Raw genomic sequence first — 12,143 nt, forward strand, 5'->3', positions numbered from 1 at the left:
GACAGGCCTATGTAGCTCTTCAGATAAATTCATTATAGGGAAAAAATAGCCTGGGGGTAATGCGAGGATTCTTGTATTTTTGATGTTACTGAAGGTGATCCATACAACGATCGAAACATGTTCTAATTGAAAAAGAAAGTAACATTGACTATTCATTATAACTAAATAGTTGAACACAGTATTGAATAGATGGATGTTTATACAAACAAAGTTTTCTTGAAGAAATTTCTTGATGTTTAAAATTGGGATAGTTAACAAAAAGTTCAAAATATCAGAGTCTCAAAATATCCGAATATGAAATTGACAGAAAACAGTATCAAAATATCCACAAGAATAATGTCGCCATTATAAATAAGCTAATGAGTCTCAAAATATCTGACAAGTGTAGGTAGCTGCATAGGTGACAGGGACTTTAAACACAAACAGTTATTAAGTGTACAAGCTGGGTGCCATTCTTCGCTACGTTGAGGATGAATTTGTTATTATTATTAATTTTATTTGAAAGGGTTTATTTTTCGAGTTCGTCGACGACCAGTGACTGGACAATCTATACATGCCAATTGGGCTGTGGAACTATCATGCAAAACGACACCGAACAAACAATGCTATTGAAGAACTGTATTCTAAGTTCTACCGTCCGATAAAAAGACTTCATCCCCGCTTTAAGGAGTTGGTATTTCGTTTGAGAAAATGCTGGAACATATGATTTTCAAATACCCAATATAGATTTGAATCTCGAAAGTTCGAAGAGAAGAAATAAATATTGAATTTTAGACGAAAGAATAAAAAGGGCTGCAGCAAAATACGAGGAAAATGGGCACATCGAACAGTTTATCACAATAATCTCTTACGTCATCATAATGGACTGCAACCTGCGGCAACATTCTGAGGAAAATATTGTAAATGATTTCCTAGTAAAATTAGTATATGATCAAGGTTGTTCGTATCTGACAGAGCACTAGCTGCATTTAAAAAATAGAACAGGCGTAACTTTGTAGGCCGCAAGATTTTGGATATACGACAAAGCAAAAGCTGCACTTCAAACAAGGGCACTAGGCCTAATGTTGCGCGGGTTTATGACGTCCATGGGTCTGCTGATCCCTGTTGTATATGTTTGTGAGAGGCTATACGGCTGACACACTCCAAGTTCGAGGTTCCATATTTAAAGAGGGCGCACAACCTCATCTGGTACTAACAATTAACATTTTCGCACCTTGTATTACTTCATGCTTATTATGATAATACTGTATACATGCAGAATGTTTTGAAAAATTGGAACTTCGGATATTTTGAGACTCGTCGTCCAGGTAGCAAACTGACATGTTAAACTGTTCGTTGGAATTCGGATATTGACTCGGATATTTTGAGACGACACGAGCAATAAGAGATAATTGGATTGTATTATCCCTACACTGCATGCGTATATTTACACCCACAATTCTGACGTGAAAAATATATTACAGGGAGATCAGACATGCAACAACACATTGACAACAGATGTTTGATGTTTTTGATCATACTTGAGATCTTTAGAAGATAGGTCCAGCAGCCAATGCCGTAGCTGTTGTAACCAAGTCCTTGCACTCACAACATGCATTGAAGCAGGCTTTCAGCAACAGTTGAAAACCTCTGCTGTTTTTTATCTTTCTGCTGCTTATGGCACGGTTTCGAGAGAAGGGCTGCTGTATAAACTTCTTCAGGTATTACCATGCAAAACCACGCTATAATTAATTGGAAACATGCTAAATAATAGACTCTTTCAGGTTGTTCTAGGAAATAGGACTAGTAAGCTGAGAAGATTTAATAATGGTCTCCCTCAAGGATCAGTCTTGGCTTCTCTCCTGTTCAATCTGTATGTATCAGATTTGCCACCAACGAAATCTAGAAAATTTTGCTATGCTTTAGCTACAAGTCATAGTAACCTGAAAGAAACGGAGAACATTTTAACTGATGACCTTTCCATTCTTAGTGACCATTTTCGGAAATGGAGACTCCAACCAAACACCAGCAAAACTGAGGTGTCCTGCTTTCATCTAAATAACAAAATGGCAAGCTGTACTCCACTGTAAGGTCCTCAGACACAATAACTACCCAAAGTACTTTGGTATAACATTAGATCGGACACTCACCTTCAGGCAACATCTAGTAAATACAGCAGCAAAGATTAGGAGTCGTAACAACATTCTGCAGAAGTTGTGTGGTACAACCTGGGGTGCTTCTGCAACTACCTTGAGATGTTCTGCCCTTGGTTTAGTTTTCTCTGCGGCAGAATATTGTGCTCCTGTGTGGATCAACAGCTGCCGTGTGAAACTTGTGGACACTCAACTCAACAACACAATGAGGATTATTTCAGGCGTAATAAGATCAACTCCTACCCACTGGCTTCCATTATTGAGGAACATCATGCCTCCTTCATTCCGTAGAGCACAAACACTGCTGACAGAATACTCCAAGATAAATGAGAACCCTGACTTACCCATCCACTCCAATATTCCAATATTCCTGACAATTTTAACCCCTATGCCCAATGGAAGGAAGAATGGATCTCAAAAACAGGTGAACATCTCTGGCCTTTCTTCCTACATAATTCGAGGTCTGATCTCCAAAGAACTTGGATCATCCTTAATAGGATTCGATGTGATCATGGAGTCTGTGCTGCGTCCCTGTATAAATGGGGAAAGATACAATCCACTGAGTGTGGCTGTGGTGCTCCTTTCCAAACCATCGAACACATTGTAAAGGAGTGTAGCAGAAGAGCCTACCCTGGTGATTGATTTGATTTTCTAGAGGCCAATTCAGAGGCTCTAGAATGGATAACAACTTTGGACATTAAAATATAATGTACTTGTTTTCCTGTTTCTGTATATATATCTGCCATACGATAAATAAATAAATAAATAAATAAATAAATAAATAAATAAATAAATAAATAAATAAATAAATAAATAAATAAATAAATAAATAAACAAAATCACAGCCTGCACAATCGCTAGGGTTACACTTCTCTCAGGCTAGCTTCTGTAACGCATATTTTCAGTTCCCCAGTCATAAGACATTTATGTCAAAAGGAATTACAAATATAATTCCTAAACATAAACAACTCCATTTTGGGAAAACACAATAGCCTACATATTACAGCACACATTATTATTATTATTATGATGATTATTATTATTATTATTATTATTATTATTATTATTCGGACTTAAGTCTTGCAACATTAACTAAATAATAATAATAATAATAATAATAATAATAATAATAATAATAATAATAATAATAATAATAATAATAATAATAATAATAATAATAATAATAATAATAATGATAATAATCGTATGGCCTCAGCTACCGTGTGCAGACATTTCAATTTGACGCCATCTGGCTGTCTGCTCGTCAATTTCGACGTTCCGTTTTACTCTAGGCCCCTACTAGGTGGCAGACCGAGTAAACCGAAACTCTCTTGGGCGTCTATGGCTGAGATTTAATGAATTTTGTCGGGTAAACACCAAATGTATCACCAGAGATCTTTTACATGCCGACATCGTACGACATGGAGTGTCGAATGGACTTTTTTCCGCCCTTCAAAAATCCGACTACCTCTGCCGCGTTTGAACCCGCTATCTTGGGATCCGGAGGCCGACACTCTACCACTGATCCACATAACTTTCAAACATGCACCTGAAAAAAGAAACCTTAGCTGCATGATGTAGCAAAACGCTATATTGATATTTCATGACAGTACTAGGGCAATGTATGTTCTGAAACGATGTGTGCTAAGTAAGCGCTGAGTCAGCATTTTATCACGAGGTCATTGACCCCTAGTTGAATAGTAAGGCTACGCCGATACTGACGCGAGATCATTGATCCCTAGTTGAGTAGTAAGGCTATGAAGATTCCATGCGGAATTTACGTACGAGAGCTAGCCAAACCTCGCAGACTCCATTGGAAGGGCCTAATTGGTCAGGGGAATGATCTGGGGTGCTTTTTGACCCCTCTAGGTGAGTTTATGACATCATACACTTACGTACGAGGGCAATGTCAACCTGACTGGCCAACTTGGAGAGTTCATGACTGATAGGTGAGGTTATGACGTCATACCGGTACGTATGAGATCAACACTAACCTCACGGGCCACTTTGGAGGAGCTGAATTGGACGGCCCCCTTGGGGGAGCCGAGTCGGAAAGTTTTTGACTGCTAGGTGAGGGCAATGCTAACGTCACCAAGAGCTGTGACGTAATAAGCGTGGGTGATCGAAAAATGCATGCTTATCTTTACCTCTACGGTGTTGGGTTTGTGGTGAGATGAATCTGTTAAGATGGATTTTTATAACCGGATGCCCTTTCTGACGTCAAGCTCATCAAGGAAGACAATAAGACTAAATGAATGACATGATATATGATAGCAGGAAGGGAGAGGGTAAAACCCGGTAGTGGCACATAACCTTCTCCTGTCGAATAGCATCGAGAGGTCTGCTCAAGGCTTTACGTCACCATACGACCGACAAATAACCATAAACAGCGTTATATACCTTCACTTCACCTGAGCACTGCGGAGAGAATTAGAATTTAATCAAGACTTTCCTTTTTTGGGCACACACAATTTAGTAATTACAAATTGTATACCACCACCTACCTTACCCTGCCAGGCAGAATGGCTCGGCCGGTTGAGACGCTCGCCTTCCGTCGGAAACATTGCAGGCTCGATCCTGGCTCAGCCGTGTAAGAACTAAGTCTATAAGGGGAAAGAGGAGGAAGACTATGAGGAGGAAAAGGTTGTCATACGCTACTAGGTTTATTAGGAGGAGGATGAGGAGAATAAAATAGTATTGTTTGAATTAAGTTACATTTACTCTTACCTATCATACAGTTCTGTCTTGTACAGTATATCAAGGAACATAATCTTTCAAAAAATATTACTATGATATAAAATTCACTTTTCTAGCTTGTTAAGTAGAAACTTTTTTGTCTTCATATTTGTATGTTTAAACAGACGTATTCACTGATGATATGTTACCCTGTTCATAGGAGAAGAGAGGTGTGCCAGGTAGGGGAAATGCATTGTGCATGGAGGGGAACGGACAGCATGCATCCTCTACCAAGTAGCAGAAGTGAGCAAGATGGTAGCACGCCTGACAATTTTGAATGCATAAAACCTATATTTATGTTTAGAACATACTTTGATAACTTACCTTACCTTGTTCATAAATTTCAAATTTGCATGTACTTTGTATTGAACAGAAAAGATTTGAACAGTCAGTATACTATCCCTTGTGTTCTGAACAGAAATAGAACATCTACATGTTTATTTTTTGTTGAATGGACCCCACCATTTCAACACTTCTAAGAAGAGGCGGTAATTGAGGCGCTTTGTGTTATTTTTCAAGAAAAAGTGCAATAGTTGTTATCTTTCCAACACAAAAACAAAATTAAATTACCATCAGTAGTTTTAGTTCTAAGAATAAGTGGAAGCGCACGTTATCGCGCGCGTGTATCTGCTCCGCATTTATGAACCCTTCAAATAAAGGAACAAATACTCCCATCCCCCTTAAGGAGAGTCGAATATGATGTGACCCCATTGAAGCGCTGTAATGGTTCGCTGACCTACAAGTAAGATTAACACATGTGTTTCCTAACCTAACCTCAGACTGGCTCTTTACCGTTTGCTCTCAGAAAAAGCGTAATAAGTTTAATAACATGTAGTTGAAGTTAGAATGTTATTATGACATTATAACCTAACTTTGTTGCTAGAAACGCTAACCTAACCTCACACACCGTCCCTGCTCTGGCAAACTAACGAATCTGAAAATTGTCAAAAGGTTAGGAGAGCTGAAAGAAGTTGTGATTACTCATGTCAAATCAATTTTTATATTTAATTATTTGTTTTATGTGTTAGGCATACAGGATGAGCTGCAGATGTGAGACTTTGTCAGAGGGTAGACAATATATAAATAACAAATTCTAGACCAGAACTTCAGAACTACAGATTCCTTAGTTTGTCAGTTTCGCTAGTTTGCCAGAGCAGGGACGACACGATCCTTACTGACTTCACTTGGAGGAGTTGAACACATAAGATTACTTGTAGGCGAGGTTAACTCTCCCTTTCAAAGTGCCTCAATTGGTGACTCTTGTTAGAAGTGTAAAAATGGTGGTGTTCATTCAGCAAAAAGTAAAGATAGCCTATAGATGTTCTTTTCTGTTCAGAACACAAGAGATTGTATGCTATCTGTTCAAATTCTTTCTGTTCATTACAAAATACATGTACATTTAAATTTATGAACAAGGTAAGGTAAGATAACAACAGACAATGTATGTTCTAAACCAGTGGCGGCTTGTGGCTGTAAAGTATGGTGAAGAGCTATTACCCGCTCGATTCCGAGCGACAGATTTAGGAACTTCTTTCTTTCTTTCTTTCTTTCTTGATCTGCTTACCCTCCAGGGTTGGTTTTTCCCTCGGACTCAGCGAGGGATTCCACCTCTACCGCCTCAAGGACAGTATCCTGGAGCTTCAGACTCTGGGTCGGGGATACAACGGGGGAGGATGACCAGTACCTCGCCCAGGCGGCCGCACCTGCTATGCTGAACAGGGGCCTTGGTGGGGGATGGGAAGATTGGAAGGGATAGACAAGGAAGAGGGAAGGAAGCGGCCGTGGCCTTAAGTTAAGTACCATCCCGGCATTTGCCTGGAGGAGAAGTGGGAAACCACGGAAAACCACTTCCAGGATGGTTGAGGTGGGAATCGAGCCTACCTCTTCTCACTTGATCTCCCGAGGCTGAGTGGACCCCGTTCCAGCCCTCGTACCAGTTTTCAAATTTCATGGCAGAGCCGGGAATCGAACCCGGGCCTCCGGGGTGGCAGCTAATCACACTAACCACTACACCACAGAACTACGTGTTGTTTTTGGTTGTTTTGTACTTGTACCTCGTATCTGTGACTGGCGGAGGGTCCAGCACGTGACCACGATTTATTGAATTTAATGTTTCGTCATGACCACGAAAGGCTAGTTCAATAGAGCACTGCATCAACTACCAACTGAAGGAAAAGCCTATTTAAATGTACATTTTCACTCAACTGTACAATTACAATATACAGTCTGGCATTTTCCTTCAGGACATCAGAGATCGTATTTTGGTTTGTTTCCAATGTCTTGAAATCTAGCTGCCGTATTTTATGTTCTGCAGAGTCTGAGTGCTTATGTAAAGAACGTGTTATGTTCAAAAGGGCTGAAAAATCCTTCTTTATTCCAAACGTTATTTTTATTGATAAAAGGCAAGCAGGCCCAACAAAACAACTTCTGTAGAGCTGGAGAGGAGCACAACCATGGAAATTCCTTAAAACTAAGATTGTAAGATTTACCGGAATGTTTCACTTCTTTTGTAGCATAAATTTGCAGCGATTCAGTAGGGCGATCAAAACGTAGAACTTCATTCTGATCTTCGTTTCTCTAACGTGAAAATGGTGTGTGTAATAAAATGCACACTATGTCATAAATAGGATACATATTTAAATAAAACAGCACAACACTACGAATGAACCACGATGCGTCAGTACTCGTACTTCACACAGGATGACGCAGGGAAGACGAAACATTCCGCTCTTCCGACAACTTCACTAGCACATTCCGCTATGTGGAAAGTACGTGGGTGACGTCACGGTTGTCATGGCAACCGCCAAGGCCAAGCGCTAAGAGGGAGCACTTAGGAGGTAGAGGCAGTTGCGGAATCTCTCGTCTTCACTCAGTCTCACGCGCCGTACTGTGGCCGACAGCCGGCGCTTTCGTGAGTTCCTTTGGTTCTCATCAGGTGATGAGGTGCTCCAAACGCCGTACAATAAAACACTTTCTTTCCGTAAAACCAACGTCATAAGAAAAATAAATTTAAGTAATTCATTATGGTAAAAATAAGTGGTGAAGTGGCACTTCACTTACTTCACCTGAAAAGCCGCCCCTGTTCTAAACACAAATATACGTTGCATGCATTCAAAATTATCAGGCATGCCGCCATCTTGCTCACTTCCGCTACTTGGTAGAAAATGCATGCTGTCCGTTCCCCTCCATGCACAATGCAGTCCCCCTACCTGGCACACCTCACTTCTCCTATGAACAGGGTAACCTATCATCAGGGAACGTGTCTGTTTAAATACATACATATTTGAAGACACAAAAATGTTTCTACTTAACAAGCTAAGAAAAGTGATTTTCTTATCATGCAAGTATGTTTTGAAAGATTATGTTCCTGTTATACTGTATAAGGGAGAAATGTATACAAGGTAAGTGTAAATGTAACATAATTCAAGCAATCCTGTTTTGTTTTCCTCATCCTCCTCCTAATAAACCTAGTAGCGTATGACAACCTTTTCCTCCTCATTGTCTTCCTCCTCCTTCCCCTTATAGACTTAGTTCTATAAGGAGAGAGGAAGACCTCCTCGTCCCCCTCCTCCTCCGGGTCCTATAACCACCCCTCTCCCACACAGCTGAGCCAGGATCGAACCTGAAAATTTGCGATGGAATGCGAGCGTCTCAACCGGCCGAGCCATTCATCCTGGCAGGGTAAGGTAGGTCGTGGTATACAATTTCTAATTACTAGATTGCGCGTGCCAAAAAGCCTTGATTATATTCCAATCCTCTCCGCAGTGTTCATATGGAGTGAGGGCATATGACGCTGTTTTTTGGTTATTTGTCTGTCGGATGGGGACGTAAAGCCTTGAGCAGACCTCTCGATGCTATTCGAGTAGAGACGTGTATGTGCCACAACCGGTTTTACCCCCTTCCTTCCTACTTTCAAATATCATGTTATTCATTTCATCTTATTATCTTCCCTGGTGAGGTTGACGTCAGGACGTAATGGTATGACGTCATAAACTTATCTAGCAGTCAAAACTTCCCGACTTGGCTCCTCCAAGGGGGCCCGTGAGGTTAGCATTGCCCTCATACGTAATGGTATGACTTAATAACATCACTTAGCAGTCAAAAACTTTCCTAATCGGCTCTTCCAAAGGGTGCCGGCCGATTCAGCTCCTCCAAAGTGGCTCGTGAAGTTAGCATTGCCCTCGTACGTGAGGGTATGACGCCATAACCTCATCTACCAGTCAAAAACACTCCAGGTTGGCCAGTGAGGTTAGCATTGCCCTCGCACGTATGTGTACGACGTCATAACTTCACCTAGAGTGGTCAAAAGCACCCCCAGATCATTCCTCTGACCAATTAAGCCCCTCCAATGGAGTCTGCGAGGTTAGGCTTGCTCTCGCATGCAAATTCCGCATTGAATCTTCATAAGCTTACTAATCAACTAGTTGACAATGACCTCGCGTCAGTATCGGCATAGCCTTACTACTCAACTAGGGGTGAATGACCTCGTGGTAAAATGCTGACTCAGCACCCATTTTTTATGAACAAACATTGCCCCATTACTCATGACTTTCAGTAACAAATATTGTCAGTGAACATTATTAGACATGTATGCTAAAATATATATATATATATATATATTGTGGACTTGGTAGAATTTTTGTTCAACTTCAATCATCAGCGAATCACCTAGAATTATATTTCAAGGCTAATCATACATGTACAGCAGCCATGACTCATGTCCAACTGCGCCACTGAGAGATAACATAGCACATAGATTGAGAAAATTATTGCCCCTAGGCCCCTGTAGCCCCATTTCGGGAAGTACAGACGTCAAAGCTATCATGTACATAGTTAAGTTTGCCATCTTTCCACATGTTACTGAACTACAAGAATAAGAAGACAATTATGTAGCGAAAACGCTACATTATGCCGTGTAGGGTTATGGTAAATACCCCCGAAGGCGGGGGTAGAAGAATACATCCACGATATCTGTAAAAGGCGACTAAAAGTGACCAAGGGCTTTCATTTTGGAAGCGTATGTTGTAGGCTGCGGATCCCATGAGTCTGGTATTGCATTACTTCCACTTACTTGTGCCAGGATCCTCATCTTCTTTTCTATCCGATCTCCCTTGGTCAATTTTTGCTCTTCTCCGATCCCAGCTCCTGCGCGTGGGGTCGGTAGAATGCACCCACGGTATTTACCTGCCTTAACAGCGGGGACCAGGGGCTCTGAACTTGAAAGCGTGTGTTGACGACCATGGTTTGCCTAGCGGAGTACCCTTGTTGATGGAGTCGATAGAATGCATCCACGGTATTCCGTGCCAGTCGTATGAGGTAACTAGAATGGGGACCAGGGCAATCAACAACGGTCCCCTTAGGTGCTTCCACTTACTATTGCCAGTATTCTCAATTTCACCTTTTCTATCCCGACCTCCACGGTATTAGGTTTGCGAGGTATGGAACTCTCATTCTTACGCCCTTCGTTGGTCCTTCTCTTTCATTTGCCGAGACCTTCATTTCTTTCCTTCTGATCAGCGACGGAGGATGGTTTCTTAGGAATACTTCTACTTAAAACAATAATCACCACCACAGCCTCCTAGTTTCAATGATACCAAGACACTGGAATACTTCAAAACGTTTGGTATTTTTCAACATTTGACCTGTTCCATGTTTCTTCCTATTAGTGTTCAGAGGGGATGGTTGCTCAGAATAATAATCACCACCACCACCTCTTGAAAAAGTAATCACCACCATCTTACGCCATAGTGAACCAAGTAACATTAATACAATTTCGAGAAAATCTGGGAGTATTTTGACACATTCCTACAACTTACTTACAGCATGAATCCCACTGCATAGTTGTTGTTGTTGTTGTTTTTGTTGTTGTAGAAGAAGGATTTGAAATAATAAGCACCACCATCTTACGCATACGTGAACCACATAATATTAACATGATTTCCAAAAAAGAACTAAGAATATTTTGACTCATTCCTACAATTTAGGCCTACTTACAGTACAGTTTGAATCCCATTGCATGGCTGTTGTTTTAGAAGAAGGATTTACTTACCTTTCACGCACAATGGGACTACTATAATTGTTGATTTTGTTGTGATTCATGTTGAACTTCATTCTTTTATGCTCATACTTTGTTAGGAATACGATAGCATAAGATGTAGAAGACTTGTAAATAGGTAATGTGCATTAACATTTCCACGTTTACAGTTACTGTTGGAGATACATGTAGATAATTGAAAAAATAAATTGAAATGGCGTATGGATTTTAGTGCCGTGAGTGTCCGAGGACAAGTTCGGCTCACCAGATGCACGTCTTTTGATTTGATGACCATGGGCGACCTGCGCGTCGTGATGAGGATGAAATGATGATGAAGACGACACATACACCCAGCCCCAGTGCCAGGAGAATTAACCAATTATGGTTAAAATTCCCGACCTTGCCTGAAATCGAAGCCGGGACCCCTGTGACCAAAGGCCAGCACGCTAACCATTTAGCCATGGAGCTTGTCATTGCTAAATATGATATACATGGTGCGCCTAAAGAGTTCGGTGAATGATACCACATCGCTGAGAAAACACAAGTTAGAAAGAAAATACCTTTAGTCGCCTTCAACAACTTGTATACAGCTGCTGGAAAATGGCAGGGTAGGCCTTTTTTGGAATCTATCGGATTGATGTCACACGTCGGGGGGGACACCAAACAGAAGACTGCAGGCGCCAAATCGGGAAAGTACGGTGGACGTTCGAGAACGTGGCTCATCTCCCAGTGCTTTCTGTCCATCCCGAAGGCATTTGAACCAACCGAAAACACATTTTATGCTTACGGTGAAATGAAATGGCGTATGGCTTTTAGTGTCGGGAGTGTCCGAGGACAAGTTCGGCTCGCCAGATGCAGGTCTTTTGACTTGACTCCCGTCAGCGACCTGCGCGTCATGATGAGGATGAAATGATGATGAAGACGACACATACACCCAGACCCCGTGGCAGCGAAATTAACCAATTAAGGTTAAAATTCCCGACCCTGCTGGGAATCGAACCCGGGACCCCTGTCACCAAAGGCCAGCACGCTAACCATTTAGCCATGGAGCCGGGCTATGCTTACGGTTTCTGTTCCGTACATTTGCATCAACATCGCATGTGTCTCCGTCGCCGTGTTGCCAAATGCCAAATGTTTATACATTGCCCCGCTGTTCTATGACACGACTCCTCACACGTACTACGCCCGACTGGCCGCACCAGACTAGCCTGCTTCAGCTCCGTGTGCTCAACGCTATGTAA

This window comes from Anabrus simplex, chromosome 7, assembly GCF_040414725.1.
Source record: "Anabrus simplex isolate iqAnaSimp1 chromosome 7, ASM4041472v1, whole genome shotgun sequence".
Lineage (NCBI taxonomy): Eukaryota > Metazoa > Arthropoda > Insecta > Orthoptera > Tettigoniidae > Anabrus > Anabrus simplex.